This window comes from Dioscorea cayenensis, chromosome 9 (genome assembly GCF_009730915.1).
Source record: "Dioscorea cayenensis subsp. rotundata cultivar TDr96_F1 chromosome 9, TDr96_F1_v2_PseudoChromosome.rev07_lg8_w22 25.fasta, whole genome shotgun sequence".
In the NCBI taxonomy this organism is placed as follows: Eukaryota; Viridiplantae; Streptophyta; class Magnoliopsida; order Dioscoreales; family Dioscoreaceae; genus Dioscorea; species Dioscorea cayenensis.
Window position 1 is genome coordinate 16,289,119 of NC_052479.1, and position 7,730 is coordinate 16,296,848.

The window sequence follows — 7,730 nt, forward strand, 5'->3', positions numbered from 1 at the left end:
ATGAAGGAATCCTTGGACGCAGTGAGAGGACTTTCCACAAGACCATCAACACGACCATCGAGGGGTTTCTTTATGGATTCATTGCTTTTTACATTCGATTTCTTTGATTATACTTAGCTCCATGGAAGCTAAACCACTAGTGGAGTACTTGGGTGATTGTGAACCCTAGGATGTACTTGTTTCATCGAACTTCTTTATTATGCTTTCAATAAATTGATGCTTATTGTGAGTTCCAACCTTGAATGCTTGATTGTATGAACATTTCCCCTAGAGTGGCACTAGGGTTGAGGAGTTCTTGTTTGTAACCTTGTGAGTGAGTGACACACACAGGCGTTAGACAAAAACTAGGTTGGAGAGGATTGAGAGGGTGAGTCGAGAGGTCAGGGAGGCGTCCCCTTTCCCCTCGGCGTGATAGATTCTACCTCCGTTCCTCGAGTTCTTTGTGGCCATAATAGAGTGAATGGTCTAAGGGATGAACCTCAGCTGGGGCCTAGTTGCGCGTGTAATGGACTGAAGCGTTGAGGGTGATCTTAGTAACTAGGGGCTTAATTGTGGCTAGGGACCTTCCGCTGGACCAAAGGGTTAGGACTAAATCTAGGAAGAGATTTATCACTTGGAATCCCTAGAGCTCATTGCAACTCTATGCGAGTAGCGAGGTGTTGAGATTGTTCGATTTCTCCTCCGGGACATGTATAGAATTCGGCATAGTTGACCTTAGATTTGGTACTATGTATGTAAGGATTCCAACGACTCACCATTGCATTGATTAGGAAGCATAATAGAGAGTTCTTGCAGTTGAAGCGATTATCCTAGGTGAAGCATCATCCGAGTACCCCATCTTTATCGATTGCCTTGTCTCCTCCGTACTTTTGCTCTCTCTTAGTTGTTGCTTTTAATTTCTGAGAATTGAATCATTACCACACTTATCATTGTTGATACTTCACATAGCTAAGAATCGAATCAAGTGTCTTTACTCCCTACTCCCTGTGGATTCGACCCCGCTCACCCGGGATTATTACTTTGACAAACCCGTGCACTTACGGGATAATAGCAAGGGGATCTTATCAAGTTTTTGGCGCTGCTTGCAGGGAGTTAGGCATTTAGAGATACTTTGCACTTTGTTTTTCTTAGCTATTTCACTACACATTCTATTTCATATCTTCTTATTCTATCATCGTTCGATTTTCTTTTTCTTTACTTTTTTTGAGTGCAGGTCCGAGTTATGACTCGAGGGAATCCATCAATATTGATTGAAGGAGACCCACGAGCTTGAGCGATACACTTTGAAGGAAAGGGAAAGAACCTATATAGAACGACCTAATCCAGTGATTTGGAAGTAGAAGGATCGACAACGTGGCGAGAACAAAAATGAGCAACAACGAACACTATCCGATTATGCCAGACCTTTAGTGTTGGGGACACAATCGAGTATTGTGCGTCCCCCAATTACTGCTCAGAATTTCGAGCTAAAAGCGACATTTATCCATATCTTTGCAGTGATCCGCACAATTCAATAGTTTGGCCGATGAGGATCCAAACAGTCACATATAGAGCTTCCTCGAGGTGTATGACATGCTGAAGATAAATTGTGTGACGGATGATGCCATCAAGTTGAGAGCCTTCCCATTTTCCTTAAAGGGGAAAGCAAAGCGTTGACTACTACCGATTACCTAGAGCATCAATCACTACATGGGAGGAGATGGTAGAAGCTTTTCAAGCCTGTTATTTCCCTCCCGGGAAAATCGACGAAAAGCTTAGGAATGAGATCTCATCCTTTATGTAGTTGGAATTGGAGTCTCTATTTGAGACATGGGAAAGGTTCAAGGAACTCCTAGCATGAAGTGTCCACAACACGGATTCCCGGAGTGGATGATTGTTTAAACATTCTACAATGGTTTGAACCCGAGTACAAGGCAACTCTTGGATGCGGCGGTGGGAGGTACCTTAGGTAGCAAAACCCCCGATGAGGCTCGTCAATTGATTGAGGAAATGGGGTTACATATCTACCAGTGGAATGCTAGGGAAAAGAAAAAAGTGGCCGGCCTTCATGAAATTGATGCGGTAACTTCATTGGCGGCCCAAGTGGAGAGTTTGAGTAAGAAGCTAGATCTTATAGCTTCGAATAGAGTTGCGGCCGTGACCAATTGCACCTTTTATGGTGGAGGACATGCTCCCTCAGATTGCCCAATCGTTATTGGTGATGTTTCTTCATTTGAGAATGTTGACTTTGTTGGTAATGGAATGAGACCTCAAGGGAATCCATACAGCAACACCTACAATTCAGGTTGGAAGAATCATCCCAACTTTTCATGGAGTAATCAAGGGCCATAGAAGACCATGGGGCCATCGGGGTTCCAACAACAACAACAAGCCCCTCAAGTGGAAAACAGAATTTCAGGTTTGGAAACCCGAATGAGCCGATTTGGAGAAGCACTTGGCTAGATTTGATCAATCGGCAAATACAAGGTTTGAATCGATCGAGGCTACACTTCGCAATCACACCGCCTCCTTGCACAATCTTGAAGATCAAGTGGGGAAAATTGTGAAGTCTCTGTCCAAAAGGCCACATGGGAGTTTACCAAGTAACACAGAAACCAACCCGAGAGAACATGTGAAGGCGATCGCTTTGAGAAGTGGTCGTGAGGTTGAAGGGAGGCTTCCGAGTGAGAAGCCGAAAGAACATGCACCCGAGGTTGTAGAGGTTGAGAAGGGAGCAAACAAAGAGAAAGAGGTGGCACCCCCACCTTTCAAGCGAAGAATCCCTTATCCCTCTAGATTGAAGAATGACCAAGGGGATGAGCAGTATAAGAAGTTCCTTAGTTTGTTCAAGCAACTCCACATCAACATTCCTTTTGTTGAGGCTTTGGCTCAAATGCCTAAGTATGCGAAGTTCCTGAAAGACCTATTGACCAACAAGAGGAAATTGGAGGAGAGTGCTTCAGTGGTGCTTGATGCTTCATGCTCGGCGGTGTTGCAAAAGAACATGCCGAACAAGAAGAAGGACTCGGGAAGCTTCATTATTCCGTGTAACATCGGCAACTTAGGTGAGGAAATGGCATTGGAGGATTCAGGGGCAAGTATGAACGTCATGCCATATACTTTCTTCCAAAATCTAGGCTTGGGTGAGCCTAGGCCTACTCGGATGACTTTACAATTGGCGGACCGAACGGTACGACATCCGAGAGGCATCATTGAAGACATGCTTGTCAAGGTGGACAAGTACATTTTTCCGGTTGACTTTGTAGTGCTAGATGTCGATGAGGATGCGGATGTACCCTTGATACTTGGGAGACCGTTCTTGCGGACTTCCAAAGCATTGATTGACATTGACGGCGGAGAGCTTACATTGAGAGTCGGAGACGATAAGCTCACTTACCGCCTTATTGAAGCCATGCGGCATTCTCTCAATTTTGATGACACTTTGTATTTTCTAGACAATACTGATGAGATTGTTGATGAATATATACTGGAAATGTTCAACCCAGATCCATATGAAGGTTTGTTCGACCAAGAGGAGAGCGATGAAGAAGTAATGATGCTTGGTTCGAATGGAGAGGAAACATCTACCCCGAGGATCTTGAAGAATGTGCTCCGGAAAATGAAGAGGGCTAGGAGATGCCACCGAAAATGCCCCAAGACTATTGGAGACGTACATGAGCCAAGGAAGTTGGGCGAACGATTGCTAGGTGGTCAGAAGCCTGATAGTACACCCTCTACCCTCAAGAGACTTTGCTCATCATGCTTTCAAGTTATGGGTAAGAGGGCAACCTTCATTCATGAACCCCCATGAGGTAAGAAAGATACGTCAAGCTTAGTGACGTTAAACAAGCACTTCTTGGGAGGCAACCCAAGTGTTAACTGTTTTCGTACTTTTTAGTTTAGTTTGTTTGCATGAATAAATTGTTAAGTTTTGGTGTTGAAATTTTTGAGTGCTTGTGCTGCGATTTTATGTTGGGTTTTAAAAAAAAGTATTCATTGTGTGTTTTGTTGCGAATTGGAGAAGTTTGGTCGTTTGAGTTCTATTTTGTGTTTTTATCTGGTAAATTTTGCATAATAGGGCAGGCTCTGAGTGTGTAGACATGTTTAGACTAGTTTTGCAGAGCCTGCATGTTTTTCTAAGTCATCCAGAGAAAACACACGGGCGTGGAGAATTTCCGCACGCCCGTGGATGCGTACTGTGAGCTCATCCAGAGAGGGCACAAGGGCGTGTGGCTGCCCCTGTAGACGATCATGCGACTGGCGCACGCCCGTGGGTAATTTCCGCACGGGCGTGTGCCTTCCTGCAGAGTTGGGCAGACTTTCCCGAGAACACACAAGGGAGTGGACTCGACCCTGTGGGTGACCTTGTGAACCCCACACGGGCATGTGTAATTTCCGCACACCCGTACGAAACTCTGTAGGTTGCTCCCTCCATCCCGAGAAAACACAGGGGCGTGCGGCTGCCCCTGTGAATTGGGCTTGTGAATGTCCACGCCCGTGGGGAATTTCCGCACGGGCGTGTGGAAGACTTGATATCTTTCTCGGATGTCCAGGGAAACCACAAGGGCGTGCATACGCCCCTGCTGAGCTTTTGAAGTGAGGCGCACGGGCGTGGGGAATTTCCACACGCCCGTGTGGATGCACAGAACGCCAAAAGTCGCGAGTTCTGTTTAAAAAGGGGATAATTTCTCTCCTTCTTCCCGACTCCTTTTCACTTGAAAACACTCTCACAACATTCTCCGAGTCCATTGCACCAGTTTGGTGTGATTTTAGCAAGTTTTCCGGCCGGCTCTTTATCTTTTCACTTCTCCTCATCAGTAAATTCATTTTCTTCATCTTCTTCGTCAATTCATGATCTCTTTTGATTAATCTGGTTAATAATGCTTCATTTCTTCAATTGGAACAATGATTTACGTTTAGAACGAAGTTAGAGATATTATTGAGTTGTATTTTTTTGGATTGTTGATGCACGGCGATGCGGTTCTCACGCCCCGTGAATCCACTACGGGCGTGCATGGAAATTCCACAAGACCATGAGGATTTCTGCAGTATTGTTTTATTAACATTGTTTGACTAATTTTTGTTTAACTTTGGCGGATCATGGCACCTAGGACAAAAGAAGCAAGCTCGATAAGAGGCCACGTGAGTCATCCTCCGAGCCCGAGGGTATGCGATTTGCGATTCCCGAACATCGAGGCCCATTATGAGCGCTTATCGAGACTCCGCTTGGACTGGACTCGATTCTCGGACACGACTATATTATGAGATCTTCACAGAGGGAGATGAGTTCATCGATGAGGTTGAGGACCTTGTTTCTGATGGTGGTTGGCGGCAATTGTTCACAATTAGAGAGCCAGCTATCCGAGAGATTGCACTGGAGGTGCTCTCCTCGTTTGAGTTTGATAGAGCGTATGCGAGCTTCATGATTTGGGCACCATTCGAGTTCAGAGTGTTTGGGACGCCACCATAGGTTGAGCATTACGCAGTTTTCCATACTACTTGGCTTATACCAGGAGGCATTCACAGATTCAGAGGAGTATGTATAGTTACCTACTGATTATCCTGGAACCTTGACCCCGCAGAGAGCTTACAGAGTGCTATGTGGTCGTGGGTCGAGACTGAGCCGGGGGTCTCCAAGGCCACGTGCCTTTCCCGGCCTTTCTACTGATATTTGCACGCCATCATGAGTAGGTCGGTGAATGGCCGTGGCGATAGTACTGGTGTCTTGAGCCGCCAGTAGTTGCTATACTTGTACTCGATTGTAGAGCGTGTACCGATCCACTTAGGTCACATCTTGGATGATTACATCAGACACCAAGGACAGTACACTAGACTGGGAGCGATCTTCTCGGGCCCTTACATTACAAGATTAGTGCTGGGCATGCATCTCTTGGATTTGATTCGCAGGGCCGAGAAGACAAGTGTACCCGCTCCCCTAGGTCTAGAGACGATGTGGTTGATGGGCATGGTCCGCAGGGTTCGGACAGGGGTTTTTGCGATAGTTCTACCAGCCCCAGAGATAGCTGAGGATGACGGTGATGACGCCGGAGCATCTCTGCCCATCCCCGAGCCTCAGCCCGCATCGATGGAGACCGAGGCACTTCCAACGGCCGAGGAACCACCCCCAGTGCGTATGTTTTCACCTTCTCGAGCCAATGATCGCTTTGAGAGGCTCGAGAATGCTATAGGAGTGGCCCGAGCAGAGGTTGCCGAGATTAGGGCTACGCAGGCCACTCAGTACACAGAGTTCATGGCGCGTTTTGACATATTACAGCAGATCCTAGAGCGAGACATTGCGTCATCATTCGTCCTGCAGCTGAGGACTCTTCGATGCACCGCCAAGACCTCCAAAGACCTCCATCCTCGACCGTAGCACCGGAGGATCCATTATTTGCTTCCACTTCAGCAGCAGCAGCAGCGAAGGCCGAGAGCGACTCCGACACTTGACGTTTCTTTTACTTTCATGCATTTTTACTTTATCTTATTTTTCTTGTTTTTTTAGACTTGTTCACTCGTAAAGGATTTTTTCCTTCTAAGTTTATGTAATTTTTGCATTATCGAGTTGTATTCATTGCTTCATCTTTTATACACTCGAGTTAATTATGTTTTTCTTGAGCTTCACTGAACCCCCTCGTTTATGTGTGCAGATGGTCTTGTCTTCTTGGAAATTGAGACTTAGTCATGGGCACGGTCAAGGTGCTTTCGATGCTTGGCCATGCGAGCTTCACAACCCGTTGGAACACTACTCCCAATGAATTAGCTTCATCAAAAGCAACACTAGGAGTCAGGGGAGTATTGTTTTGATTTCTTCTCCCACATCTATTTTTTTGAATGATATATTTTTGAGTGAGCTTTGCATGTGTACATTGAGGACAATGTACAACTTAAGTGTGGGGGAGTTTCATAATGCGCACATCTTTTCTATTGTTCTTGATTGATATATGCTCACATGGCCAATGGCGGTTCACCTTAGTTGCAATGTTTGTATTCTTAAGTCTAGGAGAATTGTTAACATTGAATGTTTTCATGCTCTAGTTCTTGCTTGAATTTTTTTAGGAAGTTTTTGCCCGATTTACACTTAGTGCACTACTCACTCTTTGAACTCTATTGGAAACTCATGTTTGATGTTAAAGGGACTAGTTAGGTTTACTTATTTTTGCTAAATTGATGGAAAAAAATGAAAAGAAAAGAACAAAAATAGTTTTTATTGTTTATTTGTATTTGTTGGGTGGAAAGAGCTACCACCTATGAAGTATGAAGCTACTCTCACAAGTCGGATACTAGTTATGCCCTAATGAGAGAAAGAGCTATCTCATATGATGAGTGAAAGCTACCACCCGGGTAGAAAGAGCTACCACCTCGAAAGTGTGAAAGGCACCTTAGCGGCTGCTTTGGAAAGGGCTACCTTAGAGGATGTGTGAAACTACTACCATCTTTTAAAAAAAATTTTTTTATCACTTGTGTAGATAAATAAATCCCTTGCACTTAGAACTTTGAGGAGTATAACTTGGGGGTGTTTTGAGTGAGTTCACACACTTACACGAAATTCGGGTTTGTTATCCTTTTTTATTCAAGTTTTTTAGCTAGAGCATTGATTTTTTTCGTGATTTAGTGTTGAAATTTTTTCCTTACTTGTTGAATGCTATTTTTTTGTATACTTTGGTGAACCTAAGGCCAAGAACTTTCAATATTTTTCTTCATTGATGCACATAATGTTAATGTTTGCTTGAGGACAAGCAAAAAGCTTAAGT

General features: G+C 44.7%; 1 non-coding gene across 1 annotated transcript; it reads right to left on the reverse strand.

Moving 5' to 3' along the window:
* Window positions 1-1,750: 1,750 nt before the first annotated feature.
* LOC120269712 lies at window positions 1,751-1,859 on the reverse strand. The gene has a single exon (XR_005539352.1). It is a non-coding gene; the product is annotated as a small nucleolar RNA R71 (small nucleolar RNA).
* Window positions 1,860-7,730: the final 5,871 nt, after the last annotated feature.